This window comes from Lytechinus variegatus, chromosome 17, assembly GCF_018143015.1.
Source record: "Lytechinus variegatus isolate NC3 chromosome 17, Lvar_3.0, whole genome shotgun sequence".
Taxonomy (NCBI): Eukaryota; Metazoa; Echinodermata; class Echinoidea; order Temnopleuroida; family Toxopneustidae; genus Lytechinus; species Lytechinus variegatus.
Window position 1 is genome coordinate 5708527 of NC_054756.1, and position 18318 is coordinate 5726844.

An 18318-nucleotide genomic window follows, 5' to 3' on the forward strand; every position below is an offset into this window, starting at 1 on the left:
TGCCTTAAACATACTGTCTTTTTTCCTTTAAAAATGACAAGCCCCCCCTCCCCTCTCTCTGTCTGCACTCAATAATTTTCACCCATCACTCACATGGATGTTACACGAGTGATGTTTTATAGCTCTTTGTTTGCAAAGACTTCCCGTGTTCGATCAATTAAACTCGATATCGATCGAAAAGACAAATATCGTTTAGGCCGTCAATCATCCTATCAACCATTCTTCAGTTTCTATGGAAACGAGGGACGCTCACTTTTCCGCATGGAACTCACGGAGCAGCTAGCGGATGGTGATACTTTGGAAGTAGGAAAAACATCACATTTAAGCGACCAAGGACTCGCGATAATTTCTCTCCAGCGCTCGCAACATCATATTAATTGTAGTCCATGACGGGGGAAAATGCTCTGAACTTTAAATCATGCGCAATATGTTATCGTGAAGTATCCTTGAGACTGAAATCGTCTATAATTAATAGCAATTTTATGGGTCTGATTACATTTTTCAGGTCCATTACAAAATCTGTGATTACCTTTGAAGCACAATCTTAGGCTATCATGTTCTGTTTCCAGATGAATTTGAAACTGAACAACGTAAGGATGTCAATAGTAAGGGGTTGATTTTAAACGGACGACTTCTATTTGACTTGAGCGCGGTAAAATCATAACAAATTGGATTGTTGGATTTTCTCCGATTGCAACTCTAGAATATTCACCATGATAGCAAAATTTATCTTTAAAGTGGTAAGTAGTACAAAGTCGCCTCTTTCCGTCTTCCTCTCCCCCTTTTCTACTTTAAAAAAAAAACTTATCTTCTATCTTCCCCTTTTGACGCTCTTTCTCTCACGGTCTATCATGACCTACATGGGAAGGGAGGGGGAGGGGGTGTTTTGGCAAACCCGAGATTTACTTTGGGGGTGCTGCGTGTATTATTCTCCTTAGTCAGCACCCCCGGTTTATTCTGAAAGGTGTGTAAAATTGCCAGAATGTATCCAAAAGACCATAATTTTGTAGTGAACCCCCCTTTTTTGCCTTACATATTTACATCCGCACCCCATTGCTTTTGAAATATCTCTGGATCAAAAAGACCTGAATTTTGTAGTAAAACCCTTTTTTGCTTGCTTTTCAAATTTACTTCAGCACCCCCAAATAAAAAGAAATCGTTCCCAGGGCCCTGCAGTCTATCCTTCTCATCTCTAATTCTTTTCCTTCTCTCTCTCACACACTCTCTCTGTCGTACTCTCTTCCACTTTTTAAAAAGCTTCCTAGATCTTTATCTCTCACTCTCTATATCATCATTTCTGTGTCATATTTTACTTTAAAAATGCTCCGACCGACAAAATAAATCTTGTTATGAATATTCCGTATCTTTGATATTTCATGTTTTATGTTGCCTAGCCCCTCATGGGTTACTTGCAAAAAAAAATTATATGTCGATGGTTTGCTCCACTTTAACTTATTTGATTCTACATATTTTCTTCATTCATAATTCGTTTATTTGTATTAAAAACGAACCTAAAATAGTAGAGATAAATCAAAGATTTGCTATCATCATCATCATCATCATCACTATCACCATCGCCATCATTATTACTATTGTTATTATCATTATTGTTGTTATTACTAACATTATTATTGTTGCTATTACTATTATCATTATCATTATTATCATTATTGTTGATTCAGCCAAAAATACCAAAGAAATCAAGATTGGAAATATACACAAATATGGAAATTTCAATAAGTGGATAGAAATAATAGAAACTGGTAAAAAAAAGAATAAGAAAATTTGTAATTGTAATACTTCGGCCAAATATACAATTCATTAACTTTACCAAGAGATATACGAAGTTTGCGAGAAATTGTAGCACCAATAATCGTCAGAACACGATGCGCAACACGTACTATATACAGTAGGATAGCTTGAAAAGGTTAAAACTTGAACACATAGGCTTATAACTATCGATAATAAAATGGACGTTTTTTAAGATAGTTAAATTGATTTGTGCCGTTAATGCAAATAAAAGTCAAACGGCAGGTTTAATGGAGTGGGAAGGAAAATTTAAGTGAGTTTAAATGGCAAAGATAAATTGCGAGAGCTTCGAACTTAATTCCTAATGATTGTATATGAAAGATTGATAGAATAGACAACAGTTGGATGATAATGGGTTTAAATGCAATAGCCATAAAGTAGGAGGGTGAGCACGTCATAGGCATAGGACAACTGCCTCCATGAGTTTTATTTGTTTCGTTAAGAACAACTTGAATCCAACAAAAGTTGTTTTGAATAGAAGAAACAAAATATCCAACAAGTATAGCACTGAAAATTTCATCAAAATCGGACGTAAAATAGGAAAGTTATGATATTTTGCAGTTTCGCGTAATAAAAAATAGTCATCCTGGTCGGCATGCAAGTGAGGGAGTGATGACGTCAAACACTCACTATTTCTTTTGTATTTTATTATAAGAAATAAGAAATATTCTAATTATTTTCTCCTCATTTTCCTGTGAAATCATTTTGTTCCTCCCATAGCATGTAGTATTACCACTGTTTTAACATTTTATATTTTTAGTCAAGTTGGTCCTTATAGTCAAAACCGTTTAAAAATATTGTATAAATCAAACAATACAAAACAAAAGAAAATAGTGAGTGAGGGATATCATCGACTCTCTCTCATTTTCATATCACTGAGTTGTGCATATAACTGTTTTGTGAAAAATAACCAAAATTTTTTAAAATGTCATATCTTTCTTATTTCACATCCGATTTTGATGACATTTTCAGTGTTGCGTTTGTTTGTTATTTGATTTTTTGCTCTATGTATTCAAATCCACATTTTTCTTGGATGGGTTTGGTCTTTAAGATGATTACATCATCATCAAGCATTCTGCTTATATGTTGAAAATTCTTCTTTCTCCTGCAAATTGTTAATGTTAAGGTTGTTTGGTAGTATATCATATTTCTTAAGAATGATATTATATTTGCATCTCTATGATACATGCATAAAAAATGATTAGCCAACACATGTTTTTTATGTAATCAGCTTAGCTCAACTCTGATTATCAGTCGGCCTATCGTAAACATCACAGCACAGAGACTGCCCTGTTGGGGATAAAGAATGATATCCTTCAGGCTATGGACATGAAACGTGTTGCATTTGTTCTTCTCCTTGACCTTTCATCTGCGTTTGATTCTGTGGATCATAACATTCTTCTCAATCATCTGTCTGAAGTGTTCAACATCACGGGTAATGCTCAGTCGTGGTTCACTTCTTACCTGTCAGGTCGTACCAGCAGATGTAAAGTTACTTGTGAACTGTCTTCACCGAAGTCCCTTCAGTATGGCGTTCCGCAAGGATCGGTAATTGTACCGCGACTTTTCGGCATGTACACACTGCCAATGTCGGATGTTATCATACAATACGATGGAGTATGTTATCACTCATATGCCGATGATGTCTCTCTTTATACATTTGCTGATCCTAGAAGTCCTGAATCATTGAGTCAAGCTCTTCAATCACTCCCAGACTGTTTTGAAAATTTACAGGAATGGCTGGCTGCCAAAATGTTGAAACTTAATTGTGACAAGACTGAATTTCTTGTTGTTTCTACCCCAACAAGCCCGTCAATATGTAGCAGATGTCTCTCTCACGTTGTCCGGTATGACCATCCTTCCAGTGTCTCATGCTAAGAGTCTGGGTGTTGAGTTGGATTCGACTCTGAAAATGGATAAACAAGTTTCAGCACTTTGTCGGGGACTTCATTGTCAACTTTCGTACATAGACCGCATTAGACCATAATAACTGCCAAGGTATGTGAACATGCTGTTCGAGCCATTGTATTGTCACGTCTGGACTATGCAAATTTACTCTTGTATGGAATCAACTCGTCACAGATGCAACGTCTTCAGAGGGTCCAAAACCGTGCAGCCAAGTTGATTTTCAAAGCTCGTAAGCACGATCATGTTACTCCTCTATTAAGAGAGTTGAATTGGCTTCCAGTGAAGCAACCTATTGTTTTCAAGATTGTGATTATTGTTTTCAAGATTGTCCATAATGAAGCTCCACACTACATGGACTCTCTCTCTCATCCGCCTACATCAGTCAGAACGTCCCGGGCTTCGCTCGAGTACGGACATTACTCTACTCCATATTCCACGGACAAATACTAAAGCAGGTGACAATGCTTTTCAGACATGTGCCCCAAGACTCTGGAATAAAATTCCAAGATATATGCGACTTTCTCCGTCTTTGGAAGTACTTAAGAAACATCTCAAGACTCTGCTTTTTAATCAATAATATTTACATGTATTAGTTATTATAATTTTCTATTCCATCACTGTGAAGTGCTGTGAAACGATGATATATTCTAAGAGCGCTATATAAATGAACATATATTACTATTAATCAAAACGTATTATACGAATGATAAATGAGAATAAAACAATAATTCAAATCAAATCAAAATCATCATAATCATCCTCATCCTCCTTCTCTACATCATCATCATAAGCAGCATCGTCATCATCATCATCACCCTTATCATCATCATCGTCATCATCATCATCACCACCATCATCACCGTCATCATTTGCTTTCTAATTTCTCATTATCATCAACGTCATTACTCATCATTTTATGCCACTATTCAATTCATCTCGTAACAAGAATATTGCTGAACATGAAACAGAAAAGTGTATTGTAGACAACACCCACGCCTTACGCACACAGAAAAACGTGCAAGAGAGGAAGAGAGAATAGGAAATTGAAATGGCGCAAATTGGCAAGGAATATAGATAGATTGAATAAAATATGCGTGATAAAAATTGATAGTAAAATTAAGCCCCGAAAACGTCCGTGTCTAGGTAAAGCGTCAACGAGAGTCGATTGTTCAGAAGACGCTAGACACGGACGTTTTCGGGGCTTAATTTTACTATCAATTTGTTGTAGTGTTAACGGAATAATACTTTTGTACAAAATTTGTCATTTTGTTCATTGTTTACCATTTCAGACGAATTACTTAATATGAATAAAGGATGTCTTTTTACGATCGGCAAAATTATTATGTGCTATTCACGAGCCTTCCTCCAGAGATATAGGCCTATGTTGATTATGTATGTATGATATGTTTTAGCTTGAAATGTAATCAATAATGATTAATTCAGCATTTCAAATACAACGCGAAAACAATACAATGATCGCATGGAAAATCTTGTATCTACCGAATAGTTATCCACAAGTCTTCACCAAAAATCTGCTTTAGTTATATTCACGAGATCAGAATCCTAAAATTTTGATTTATATATCAGAGAAAAGCTTTTTCCTTGATAGAGAAATTACCAGGACATAAAAGCATAAAAGTGTGGAATTTACTTTACAGGTATAACTTTGCTTCAGAAAACACTGTTTATGTTTATTGCATTAAATCAACATGATCAAGTACATCCCAAATTGTTTTTATATATTCATTCCTGATTATTCATTTCACGGTTGTCATAATTAATACTAATCCATGAATTTTATAATTCATAAAATATCAATCAGTTATAAATCTTTTCCTTGAAATGTGTGAAAATTGTAAAGGTGAAACTTCGTGGAACGAACCAAATAATATAAAGTATTAATATTAATCAATTAAATTTTTTTTACTGTAAATTAATGACCATTGTAAATTTGAAACTCACAATTCTCTGTAGTCGGGACGTGGGGGAACCAAGTGGTGTTACGGCCTACTGATCAGGGTCCCGAAATCAAAGGTTAGCGATTGATCGTACGCTTGATTTTTACGATTGATTGTACATTGTAGTCAATGCAATCAATCGTAGAAAATTGTTCTACGATCATTGCTAAGCTTTGTGTTACAGGCCCCAGGGCTCCGTAACACAAAGGTTTGCGATGAATTGCAAATATAAAAGAACCGTACTGATTCGTAATGGTCTGTATTTTAAACCTAATGCGCGTGTAACATTGATATTGATTGGTCAGTTCATTTAGCGATTGATCGCTATCAAATCGTTGTGTTAGGGAGCCCTGGACGCAGGTTCACTTGGAAAGACTTGCCGGAGTTCTATTCGCCCGATGAAGCGAATATTGGTTGGTGAAACGTTGCGAATACAGAGAATTGTGAGTTTCAAATTTACAATTTTCAGAAATTTTCAGTAAAATATTTATAGCTGATTAATATCAATACCATGTTTTCTTTATCATACGAAGTTCCAGTTGCGGGACAATTAAACTGACAGTAACAAAATACACAATATACACTTATAATTGATGATGGAGTTTGCTCGTTAGAATGACGATTGGAGAAATGTCCTTGAAAATTAAAACAGATAAAATTAATGCATTGAAATTGAAAATGAAATGTATCCACAAATGTCTGCGTTTAAAATACAAGGAGGGCTGGGCGTTTGTACAGGAGTGAAATTTGCCTTTTGCGGAATAGGTGGCAGTGCACTTTTCTTCCTGATTTTTCTCGTCAAATTAGAACAATGGTAACTTATGTATGAACAAAATAATTGGGTAAAACAATGCCACGAAGGTTCATGAGGTTTGTAACGCCTCGTCAACAAATTAGACTAAAATGATTAGTTTGAGTATTATGGATGCATTTCTCTTAAAGCAAATACGAACCAGCAGCTCTGTATACCGCCAGCTCAAGTCCTCAACAACTCAAATCAGGGCAGGTTTCTTACCCATGATGCAACATTATGAGTCGTGTGGCCTTTAAATATATAACCATGAATGCACCCCCGTCTTAACAGACACTTTTCTCACTGCCCTGCCACGACAAAATAAAAGCAGGGTGAAAAAAAAAATCACCCCTTCCTATTTAGACGCTCCCAGTGAGGTAAAAGCAGGAATGTGTCGGAATGTGTTTTTTTTTCTCCAAATTTTGGCCTGCTCCGACTAGGGTGGAAGCGGGGTAAAACAACAACTCCACACCGCTAACCATGCCAACGCCCGGGTGCATGTTCTGCTAAGACGCTGTCAGGGTGCAGTCTGTCTGAAAGGCTCTCCCCACAGTCCTTTCTCATTTTATTTTTCCCTCTTTCCTTCTTTGTTTACCTCTCTCTCTCTCCATTCCTTTCCACTCCCTTTCCTTTCCTTTTCTTCTCTAATTTTTCTTTGTCCTTCCAAATCTTTCCTCTCTCCATTTCGTTTATCTTCCTGATTGTTTTTCTCTCCCCTCTCTTTCTTTCCTCTCTCCCCTTCCTCTCTTTTCCTTCACTTTTTTTTCTCTCTTTTCCCTCCCCCCCATCTCCTTTCTTTTTCTTTCTCCCCTTTTTATTTGTTTTCTGCTCTTCTGTCTGTCTTTCTTTCTCTCTAACTCTCTATCTCTCTAAAGGGGTAGGGGGTGGGTCCATTACCATGGAAACCTTACAAGGGTTTTCAGTGAGTGTCTGTTAAGACGGAGTACCGATGCTACCACCCGTGGTTTTATCGACTCATTAATGAATTCCGCCCACCTCTCCGCTTTCTACCCACCCTCTATTAAGACAGAGCTTTGCATACATGCATGTAAATTACATACTAGCTTTACTATATTTAATGATTTCATACCACAAGTATCATTTTGCCAAGCAGGTAAAAAATACCATTTCACCCGATATATTTTATTTTCTCAACAAGTATACATCATAGGCTGTTTGTCTTTATCTTTTTTTCGCAAAAGGTGTATAACTCAAGACTAGTCATTAACTTAATAACACACCGTCAATAAGAGACCACACAATATAGTGATATACCACAGGCACAAGGAATGTCTAATTCTTCATAATACAAAGAGAATTTAATGAGCCACGAGCGTCTTTTGTTTTTATCTAGGACGGCATGAAAAGCCCAGGCAATTAAAGCACCCGAAATTAAGGTCAACAGATGGCCCAAGCTCTTGAAATATAAATCCCATATTGATGATACGCTGCGAAAGTGACGATACCTCACGCTCGGAATATTAATTAGTATTCTCAACCTTCAAAAGAATTTGATGATACAAAACTTGCTCCCAGAAATAGCATGCTTTGATGGCTGATGGGCCCTATTGATAACGAAATGAGAGTTTTCAAAATGTATCCATTTTTGTTTTCTCATCACAACCATATTATATAAATTATATATTTCTTTATCAGTTTGCTATTAAACAAAAGAAAATATTTCATTAAAGTGATACGTTGTGTAGATATTTTTTTTCTTATAAGTATGTATGACTCACTTGTCTTCTATCTTTTATTTATTCATCTATTTATTTATTTATTTATTTATTTATTTATTCATTCATTCATTATCATTATTAATATCATTATGTTATTATTATCATTATATCATTATGATTATTAATATTATTATTATTATCGTTATGGGAAGTGGGTATTTTTTCTCAGCCCCCTCTTCTTCTTTCCCTCTCCCTTCACCCATCTATTAAGTCTCTCTCTTCAGTTTATACCGAGTCCAACAACTTCCCATAATCTTAAATGCTGCGATAGAATACATTCATCTTTATTTTGCATAAAATTACAAAATTAAGTATTTTATTCGAATTACTTTATCCTATTTGCAATTAGGTTAAGTCGATTTAAGTCGATGTCATGATGTACATAAACGCTCTCTGTCACTTATTGACTATGTCTCGAAATGACAGTTTTGTAAGACGAACATGAAATGGGCAGAGTCATCCTCATTTCATATTGTATTAATTATCGCCATAAATAATACTTCTATTAGATTTTTAAATTGTTTTATTCTCCTTAGTGGCCCCTATGCTTTTTAGACAAATGAGAGTATACGCATTAGGACCACGAGCAATTCGTAATTATTTCATTAGATATTTTTTTTGTATTCTTTGATGCGCATGATGCTTTTATATTGTTGACAATCTCTTTTAAATGATCAATTGAAATTTCGACATCTTCTTGATACCTTTTCCTTAATCGTTTTGAATTCTTTCAAGCGCATTAATTATTTTATCATTGAAGACTATATAATTGAAATTACAGTTTTGCACTATAACTATGTAAATTTATCATCATTCATATAACATTACACGTCTATTGGTTTATTCATGGACCTCCATTACAGGTATTACAGTCATGTACGGTCCATGGTTTGCACGACCCTTTTTCCTTTGATGCGCGCTAAACTATTGTTTATTAACTGACCCTTTAAAAATGGGATTTTTGAACAATAATCATGGATTTTTTTTATCATCTCCATGTTTTTTAATCTTACTTTTATAAAATAATTTTTTATTTCTTTATACGCATCAATGCGTTTATTTATCATCAAAATATCCCTTTAAAATCACAGCTTTTATATACTTGAACAACGAAATGTCAACATCTTTCCCATATTATCTTTTTTTAAATTTCAGTATCGTGAGATATTTTTTTATTTCTTTGATGCACATTGTTTTATCCATTACTGGTTAGCTTTCTAAAGTGTGAGTTACGCACTACGACTATGGAATTTGAGCGTCATCCCCTAAATAATATATATTTCACTTGTCTATGATGTATGAAAGCTTTGATTAACACGTCTATTCTTCTCAAAGGACATTGCTTTTAGAATAAATCCGTGATAGCGCTCAGTGATGCTCGTCCTTGAACATCACGCGGTTTCATTTTAACGTTGTAATACGAATGTGGTTTAACTTTAATAATGGCGTTTCACAATTTATACTAAGCTTGTAAGGCAGAATAATTCATCAGTCAGGAAATACTAGAAATAAATAAAATCTTGTCCAAATACGAAAAAAAATAATATTAATTAGTTGTGGGATGTGTGTGAGGGTATATCGGTGTTCGTGTGTTGTGTGTTTTATTTTCTTTTGCGTGTTTATTTATTCCTCTTCTTATTTCTTTTTAAATTTAGCTTAGTTTAGTTTTCCTTATACAATATTTCAGGCATTTCATTCAATTAATATTTGGATGGTGCATTGTATAGAGGGTTGTTAACACAAAATAGATATTTGCAAATATTGCAATTAGATTCAGTATATGCATTCATTTTGGGTAAAACCCTTAATAAATTAATAAATAAATGTTGGAAACATGTGTGTGTGTGGGTGTATGAGGGTGTGTTGGTCGGTGGGTGTATGGGGATGCGTCAAACAAGTGTGTGTGTGAAAGAGAAAGGCTGAGATAGACCGAGAGAGGGAGACAACCGTATCAATGTGGGTTTATTACACAACCAGAGAAAAGGCGCGAGAGGGAGAGACAAAGAGAGAGAGAGGGGGGGGGGGGAGGTCTTGACTGGGAGAAGGAGAATGCATATGAGATTTAAAAAAAATAGCAGTAAAGAGAAATAGATGGAAAAGGAGAAGAATGTGGACAAGGAAAGAAGGTTAAACATGTTAAATGTCGGGGTGGAACGCCATTAAGTTGTAGGGCGAAACAAGGGGAACAAATAAAATGATTAACGAGCCACAATCATGTCGGCCATGCACCACCATTTCACTGATAGATTATGCGGAAAATGGAGAAGTACATGTTGAAAAATTGATCATGCAATCTCGATGATGAACTTTGCAATGGCCACATTTCCCCCATACTTCTGCTGCAAAATCATAATTAGATATGATATGTATACTAGAAAAATAATGCAATTATAACATCATGCAGATTTGTGGAGCGTTGTGGCCCAGTGGATTAGTCTCCGGACACTTTGAAACAGAGGGTCGTGGGTTCAAATCCCAGCCATGGCGTAGTTTCCTTTAGCAAGAAATTTATCCACATTGTGCTGCACTCAACCCAGGTGAGGTAAATGGGTACCTGGCAGGAATTTATTCCTTGAAATGCCATCGTGCTGTAAAAGGCTGCGAGGCTAAAGCCAGGGTAATAATATCCAAGTCCTTTGCATGGAAGCGCAGAGAGACGTTATTTATAATGTGTTATGCGCTATACAAGAACTGTCTATTATTATTATTATTTGAAGGAAAAAAATGTAGGAATAGTTACCTCTCTTTTTTCTATTTCAAATACATTCTAATAAAGTGGATTTGACATTATTCACTCAAGATATTTGATAAAGTATAGGGAAAAATATAATGAATGGACAGTACACTAATTATCCTATAAATTTCGATAATAGTGTGTGTGTTTATCTTTATTTGAAGAGATGGTGGCAATAGATGGGACAGTATAATCAATTAAAAGAACGGATTATAAATTCATGAAAATATTCACTCGTAAAGTCGTAAAGTTGTATTTTGGGGAAAACAGCTCACAAACTAATTATGATGAATAATAAAATTCATCCTTTATTGAAAATATCCATTTCCATGATTAGCGTGTGTGCAAAAACCGATAACGAAGTTAGTCTCAAAGTAATGACATTAAATTATTCATAAAGAAAACTGAAAATCATTTATGTAGTATTCCCTACGAATGTATTCAAAACTAATTCCACCCACTCTATTTTCCATCTCGGTCTTATGGCTCAGTCACATATCCCGTACGGCGAGTCGAAAACAGCCGTTTTAACATATTTTGTACCAGCTTGAATGAATAAAACGGCTGTTTTCGATTCGCCGCGCGGCCGCCAAGAGGGAATTGTGACTGCAGCATAGATCACAGATAAATGTTCTCGTCTTCGTTATGTAGTTTTCTGCCAGAGCTCGTCCTGTTTTACATTTTATCCGTGTTATTTTACCCTTTTCGTCCTAAAATTTCATTTATGCATGCAGTCTTCATGACGCGTCCTGCCCTATATTTGTTTTAATTTTGTTATAATAATTTATTCATTAATATATATATAAAAAAAGTACGAAATGGATTTGGATTATTTTTGTTCTGTTAGAAACAAATTTGAGTATGAAACTGAAATTTAATGTATATTATTTTATATTTCACCAAAGACATACTTCGAAATGGGATGAATATCTGCTGTCACAAACAAGTATAATCCCACAATCTTGAAAAGCAAAATTATAAGTGTATGACCCCGCAAAATTATAATGAAATCCATGCAATGTCGTCCGAATTTGTAACTTTGTAATGACAGCTATTTATTCGGCAGTCGAAGGTTATCGATAGCATGGTAATTGTGTTAAAGTGTTTCATTCCGCTTTTATAGGGATAAACTCATCAACGTATTAATGGGATTACAGGTGTAGTAGCATAATTACACTTAGGGCACAGTCACACCTACGAAACCGACTCCCAGTGACACATACAGGATTTTCCAAGGGGGGGTCACATTTTTTAGATTAAAAAAAAAAATGGAAAAGCAAAACAAAGGCTTTCACCTATATGCAATTGAAGGTAATTTTGTTCGCGGACAATATGACAAGCAAAATCCTCACTTTCAAAGGTGCGGGGGGGGGGGGGATGTGGTTAAAACCGCATAATTACGATATAAATTTTGGTTATGGCTCTCAAATGGGCAAAGGGGCACAGGCCGGATGTGCCCCCCCCCCCCTCCTGGATCCGCCACTGCCGATTCCAAAAAGGACCGATGGTATGCATGTCGAGATTCAATCGGTCTGCATGGATTGGGTTTTGGCGGTGTAACGGTGGTTCAGTTGACCTTGTAACCTTGTATTGACCTGTGCCATGGATTGAAAACACACGTAGTCCTGTCACATTTCTCTTGTAAAGCGATTTGGTCACATTAGCCCCGTTCACATGGAGGCTGTTTTGGGAGGAAGGGTCGGAGGACGTCCAGTCGGAGTAAGGTCGGAGGAAAGGTCGACCCTCTGACTCTTCCTCCGACCAAAACAGCCTTCACGTCTGCGTCGTACACTGTAAAACTACGGTGTTAATACTGACACCAATTGGTATTAATAGAGGACCACACCTGAGGTGTTAAAATTACACCCTAGACATTAAACATAACACCAAAGAGTAAATGTAACAACAAATGGTGTTGTAATAACACCTATAGCTGTAAAACTAACACCACCAATTCAACACCGGTTTAAAATAACTGGTGTGGTCCTCTATGTACACCGGTGAACACCACAGCTTTTGCTGTGTCATAAGATCATCATATCTCGGGAATTTTAATCTAAGCATAAAAAAAATGTGCTCCAACTATACAAACCAGCGTCTGAACAAGACTGTTGAGAACTATGAACTATATACCCGTGCATACTAATGCAAGCATATTATTGTGCAAAGATGAAATCTGAAGAAAAAAAAAAGATGTCAAAAGAATCGTGACAGAAAATTAGCCAGCCGATTTTCCCTCATCAATTACAGCGTTATATAAGGGTGTCACACCCAGAAACGGGGGGGGGGGGGTGTACAGTAGTCACTAATACTATCCTGGGATAAGTAGATTTAAACTTTCGCTCCATAGGTAACATAGGCTGGCAGGCAATGTATTTTGGGACGTCGTGGTTAAACAGAAAGAAATGAAACCAAATCACCACCCCCAGCAAATTACGCTTGTATTCCCCTCCCCGCCTTTCCTCCACCCCTTTCTCTTTCTCTCTCTCAGTCTGTCTGCCTGTTAGTCTTTGTATGTCTGTCTGTCTTTCTGTCTCTTGTTGTTTCTCATCTAATCCCTGATACGGAAGTTTTACTTGTTATTTCCGATGTAATCTATTGAGGCACTAGCGTCAAGGCACTGTTTTCTTTCGGTGTATAAGTATATAGGAGGTAGAGTGCGTGGGAGGAGGTGGGGCTTGGACGACGTAAGCATACCATGTGTCATTATAAAAAAAATGTGACAACGAACAATCACTGTGTACGATTTGAGGAGAGAACCTTGGCAATCAAACGCATGGTATTCTCATAACAATTGATAAAACTTGCAGGATTTGATTTTTCAAATTATTACCACCTTCCCAATCTTCAATACTTTATGGTCAAACAACCATCTCTCGAGCTGTATATATCCATTTTTATTTAGCACTAACAATAAACATGTTGAAAGGCATCCAAGGTTGGGATATTACAGGATTTCAAACAAAACCATAATCGGCTGATAGTGACATTCCGAATATTAGATTCAGATTTAAACCTTGTGGATTTGATATGAAGCTAACAGATTAGAATTTAAATCTCTCGAGATTAAAACAAATAATCCCTAAGATTAAATGTAACTATATCCAATATTCATTCTAGTGCTGCCGTACACTAACAATTCCAAATCCAGATCTGTCAAAGCTATTATTATTTTGCGATGTTTGGCGGGCGAACGGATTTCAATGAAATCCACTAGCGTACCTACGGAGGGGGGGGGGGGCGGAGTCTGCCCCCCCCTGACGAGCTACAACCATTCAAAGGACGTATCCCTGCCCCCCTGACGAGCTTGAAAGACATTTTTTTGCCCCCCTGATGAGCTTGAAGACCCTTGTTGCCCCCCTGACGATCTTAAGGATCTTTATTGCCCCCCTGACGAGCTTGAAGACCTATTACGAAAGTACGAAATACTTTGTATGTGATTGAAGGCCTTTTTTTTTGCTTGTCAAATTTTTTGTAGGACGTTTCCCCCCCCTGTAGAAAATCCTAGGTACGCCACTGCTGAACTCCATGGGTGTATGTGAGCTTAGTGAGAGACAAAACCTCACACACACACGCACACACCGCACACACCCACACACGCAATTAAACAAAAAGAAACACTTGTTTCTCTTGTTTTCTTGTAGAAAAATCAAGAATAAAACGGGGAATTTGAGTCCCTTCCGTGTTGAGTAGGCATAAAGGGGAGGGTGTTCTTTACCTGGGAACTGAGGGGGGGGGGCGGAGGGGGGTGGGAGGTAAAACATCACCTTTTTATCATTTTTTTCTCTCTTGTCATTTTAATACATCTTGTTAATATTTCATTTTGTAATTGTTGAAACGTTTCATTATTAATCTACATATGAAGTTTGATGTATAACTTGTATGATTGTATGAGATATGAATTTATTGTATAATTTATAATCGTGTTTCAAATAATTTGTAAAACTTGTTTATGGAATGTGAATGCGTATTTTGATTTCAGAGAATAGAACAAAAAAAAACATCCTTAAACAATAGAAATTATGTCCGATAACTTACCTTCGACAAGTTCGATGACTTACCGTTATGACTTACCGTTGAAGTCTCCCCCTCCCAAAATACCAAGGCGGTCGAACCCTATGTACAACCTAATTTAAACACCCCTTCCCTGATCGTATTTTCGAACAATTTACGCATGAGTCGGTGAAAAACAATAATTTCACAACTTCTAGCTAGTATTTATTGTAGATAATGTTTCGGATGTTTCTGTTTTGTGTTTTTGTTCTTTTGTAGGTTATAGTTTTGACGCTTATCCGAATGGCACACATGGAGAAAAATGAGAGATCTCAAGAGCCTTCACACACACCCTGTGACAAAGGTAGGGGCTGGAAAAAAAGTATTTTTCTTTGTACGGAAAAAATGAATATTCTTCCTTTTTTGTGTAGGTGAATCTAACGAGGCCTATATAGCCTTATGACCATAATAGTAGGTAAATGACCATGAATTTATTGGAGCTTTCAATGGCATTGATGGCATTTTGTTTTGAAAATTACAGATGATATAAAAAAAGATGTAATTGCTCTATATCGGACCAATATCGTTTGTGTGTGCGCGTGTGTATGTGTGGGTGTGTGTGTGGGGGGGCTTGAGGGCACCCCAACAAAACAATCCACTACCAAGAAAATACAATTAAAGGAGAAATAACGGTATGATTAGGAAGGAAAAACTTTGGTAATCAATTTCTTTCAAACAGTACAAATTATTTTTTGCTTTAACAAAAGGTCAGAATTTCCCCTCACTCGATTTTTTTTTTAAGAGTGTTTGTCCAGTTGGCTTTGCTCTTCCCTCTTCTTTTGACTTTATTTATTTATTTTCAGTTTTTATTTCATTTATTACTATAATTTTTTTTTTTTGGGGGGGGTTGCTCTCGCCTTGCCCTGTCGAACGTAATTCTAAAAATCATTTACTCCACTATTTTAACCAACCAGAATGATGGACTTTCGTTCGATATTCAACTCTTTGTGCAACCATGGCAACGGCTGCAAGTCGTTATATATTTAGTTTGCGCACTTTAAAATCATCGTTTGATATTTTATACAAAGGTTTTTAGTATATGGACTTTACAGTAGGCTTATAGCTGTTTAGCAGGTTAACAGCCATTCTTAATTTATTGATAATTAAATATAAAGATGAAACTCAACTAAAAAAAAACTTCTGCAATGTTCATAATAGGAAAAGTCATTGTAAGAAATGTGAAACAGTGTTTTTACTGTATGTGGAATTGAAGGGGGGGGGGGTCGTTTTTTATGTTACCATTGAGATTGGTTTGTGTGTTAATTCTTTTTGGATGCTCTGAACATGCTGAAGTGCGTGTTTCAGGTTGTATATTTATTTAAAAAAAAGTATTTACAAAAAGAGAGATCAATTTCTAGCATGCAGTCACACCAACGAAATTGACTCCAAACCGACCGATGGTATGGCATTGGGAATAACGTTATTAATCTAGTCGATATGAAACTGGTCTGGATGGTGTGACTGAGCTCATCAATTGTCAATGCAGCTCATTTTGTGACCTTCACAATGGCATTATACTCAACTCCGATTAAACTTCATTACCAGTTTCAGATCATCGAACAGGATATGCTTCAAACAATTATGAAACTGGTCACACAGCAAAACAGAAGGAAAAGAGACATTTTGTCGATTTTCTATGCATACTAATGTCAATCATAAATTCATGAAGAATTTATCAATTTAAAAGCATGTTTGCCAAAAGCGATCAAGAGCCAATTAATTCCAAAGTGATTTCCGCCTCTCCCCTTCCTCTCTCACCCCACTCCCTTATCCTTTTACGAGACTCTCTTTGTATTTCTCTTTCGCTGTTTTCATCTATTTCTATGCTTATGTCTCTCTCTCTCTTTCCCTACTCGCTCCATCTCCTTGTTTCTTTCCTTTTCTTTCTCTTTATGTCTCTATCTATCTCCCTTTCCTTACTCGCTACATCTCCTTGTTTCTTTTTCTATCTATCTATCTATCTATCTATCTATCTGTCTGTCTGTCTGTCTGTCTGTCTGTCTGTCTGTCTGTCTGTCTGTCTATCTATCTATCTATCTATCTATCTATCTACCTACCTACCTACCTACCTTACTACCTACCTACCTATCGACCTATCGACCTATCGACCGACCGACCGACCGACCGACCTACCTACCTACCTATCTATACCTACCTACCTATCTACCTACCTACCTACCTATTTATCTATCTATCTATCTATCTATCTATATCTCTTTCTCTATGCTGCTCCATCTCCGTTAAGTCCCTAGTTTCTTTCTTTTTCTTTCTCCGTATGTCTCTCTCCCTCTCTTTCCTTACTCGCTCCATCTCCGTCCTATCCCCTTTTTCGCTCTCTCCCAACCCTCTCTCAGCTGTTGATGCTGTGTATGGTACTGTCACATCAACGAAACCGATTATAAATCGCCATTTTACGTTACTTCCCACTGACATATCATAGGTTGGTTGGGAGTCTGTATCACGGATGTGACCGCAGCACATGGCCGTCGTCATAATACTATTACCCAGGCATGCCAGGGGCGGATCCAGGATTTTCCAAAGGGGGGGGGGGGCGAATTTTTTCAGGAAAAAAAAATTGACAAGCAAAAAAAAAGGTCTTCAATGGCATTTTTACATTACAAATTTTAATTTTGCTTCTTAAAAGGGGAACATGTGCCCCCTGTGCCCCCCCTGAATCCGCGCCTGCTATTACCTTCATTTCAAAACGTAATTTTCATTGATATTTTTTTTATTATTTATTTCATCGTTGTAGCGTCCCCAGCGACAACCTACTGGACAGAGTGGTACTCGGCCTCAAACGACGTCGGATCAAACGAGCAAGACTTTAGACATGTAACTATAATCACAATCTTCCTTTCTCGTTTTAAAGGGAGCCCAGCCTTGGTTAATACAATTATATATATTAGAGGAGAATAAACAGCATACTTGCGATATAGGCCCAGCTTGAAAAATATGTATTTGCATGCATTCACTATTTGACTATCGACTTTTTAAAATTTTATTTCTTCACTTATTCAATCTAAACTAATTTGTCTCCACTTCAGATTTGTTATAAATTTTGATTAAGAAAATTGTCATTTTTAAATCTACCCTTTTTGCTTCCTTTGTAAGAAAAATATACATTTCGGAGTAAGCTTGAGGGGGAAATATTTATCAACTTAATTTACAAATCTATTCAGTCATAGCTACAAGATATTCATTATCGATGTATTTATTCAGTCAATCTAATTTTGCCCACATTATTTTAGGGGCTTCCTATTATTTCCTTATTAGGGTACACGTCGACATTTTATTTCATCTAGGCCCTAGATATTTATCAATTAA

General features: G+C 36.5%; 1 long non-coding RNA gene across 1 annotated transcript; it reads left to right on the forward strand.

Annotated features, from left to right (window-relative positions):
* Positions 1 to 373: 373 nt before the first annotated feature.
* On the forward strand, positions 374 to 17827 carry LOC121430640. Its single transcript, XR_005972048.1, has 3 exons — positions 374 to 740; positions 15214 to 15298; positions 17747 to 17827. It is a non-coding gene; the product is annotated as an uncharacterized LOC121430640 (long non-coding RNA).
* The last annotated feature ends 491 nt before the right edge of the window (positions 17828 to 18318 follow it).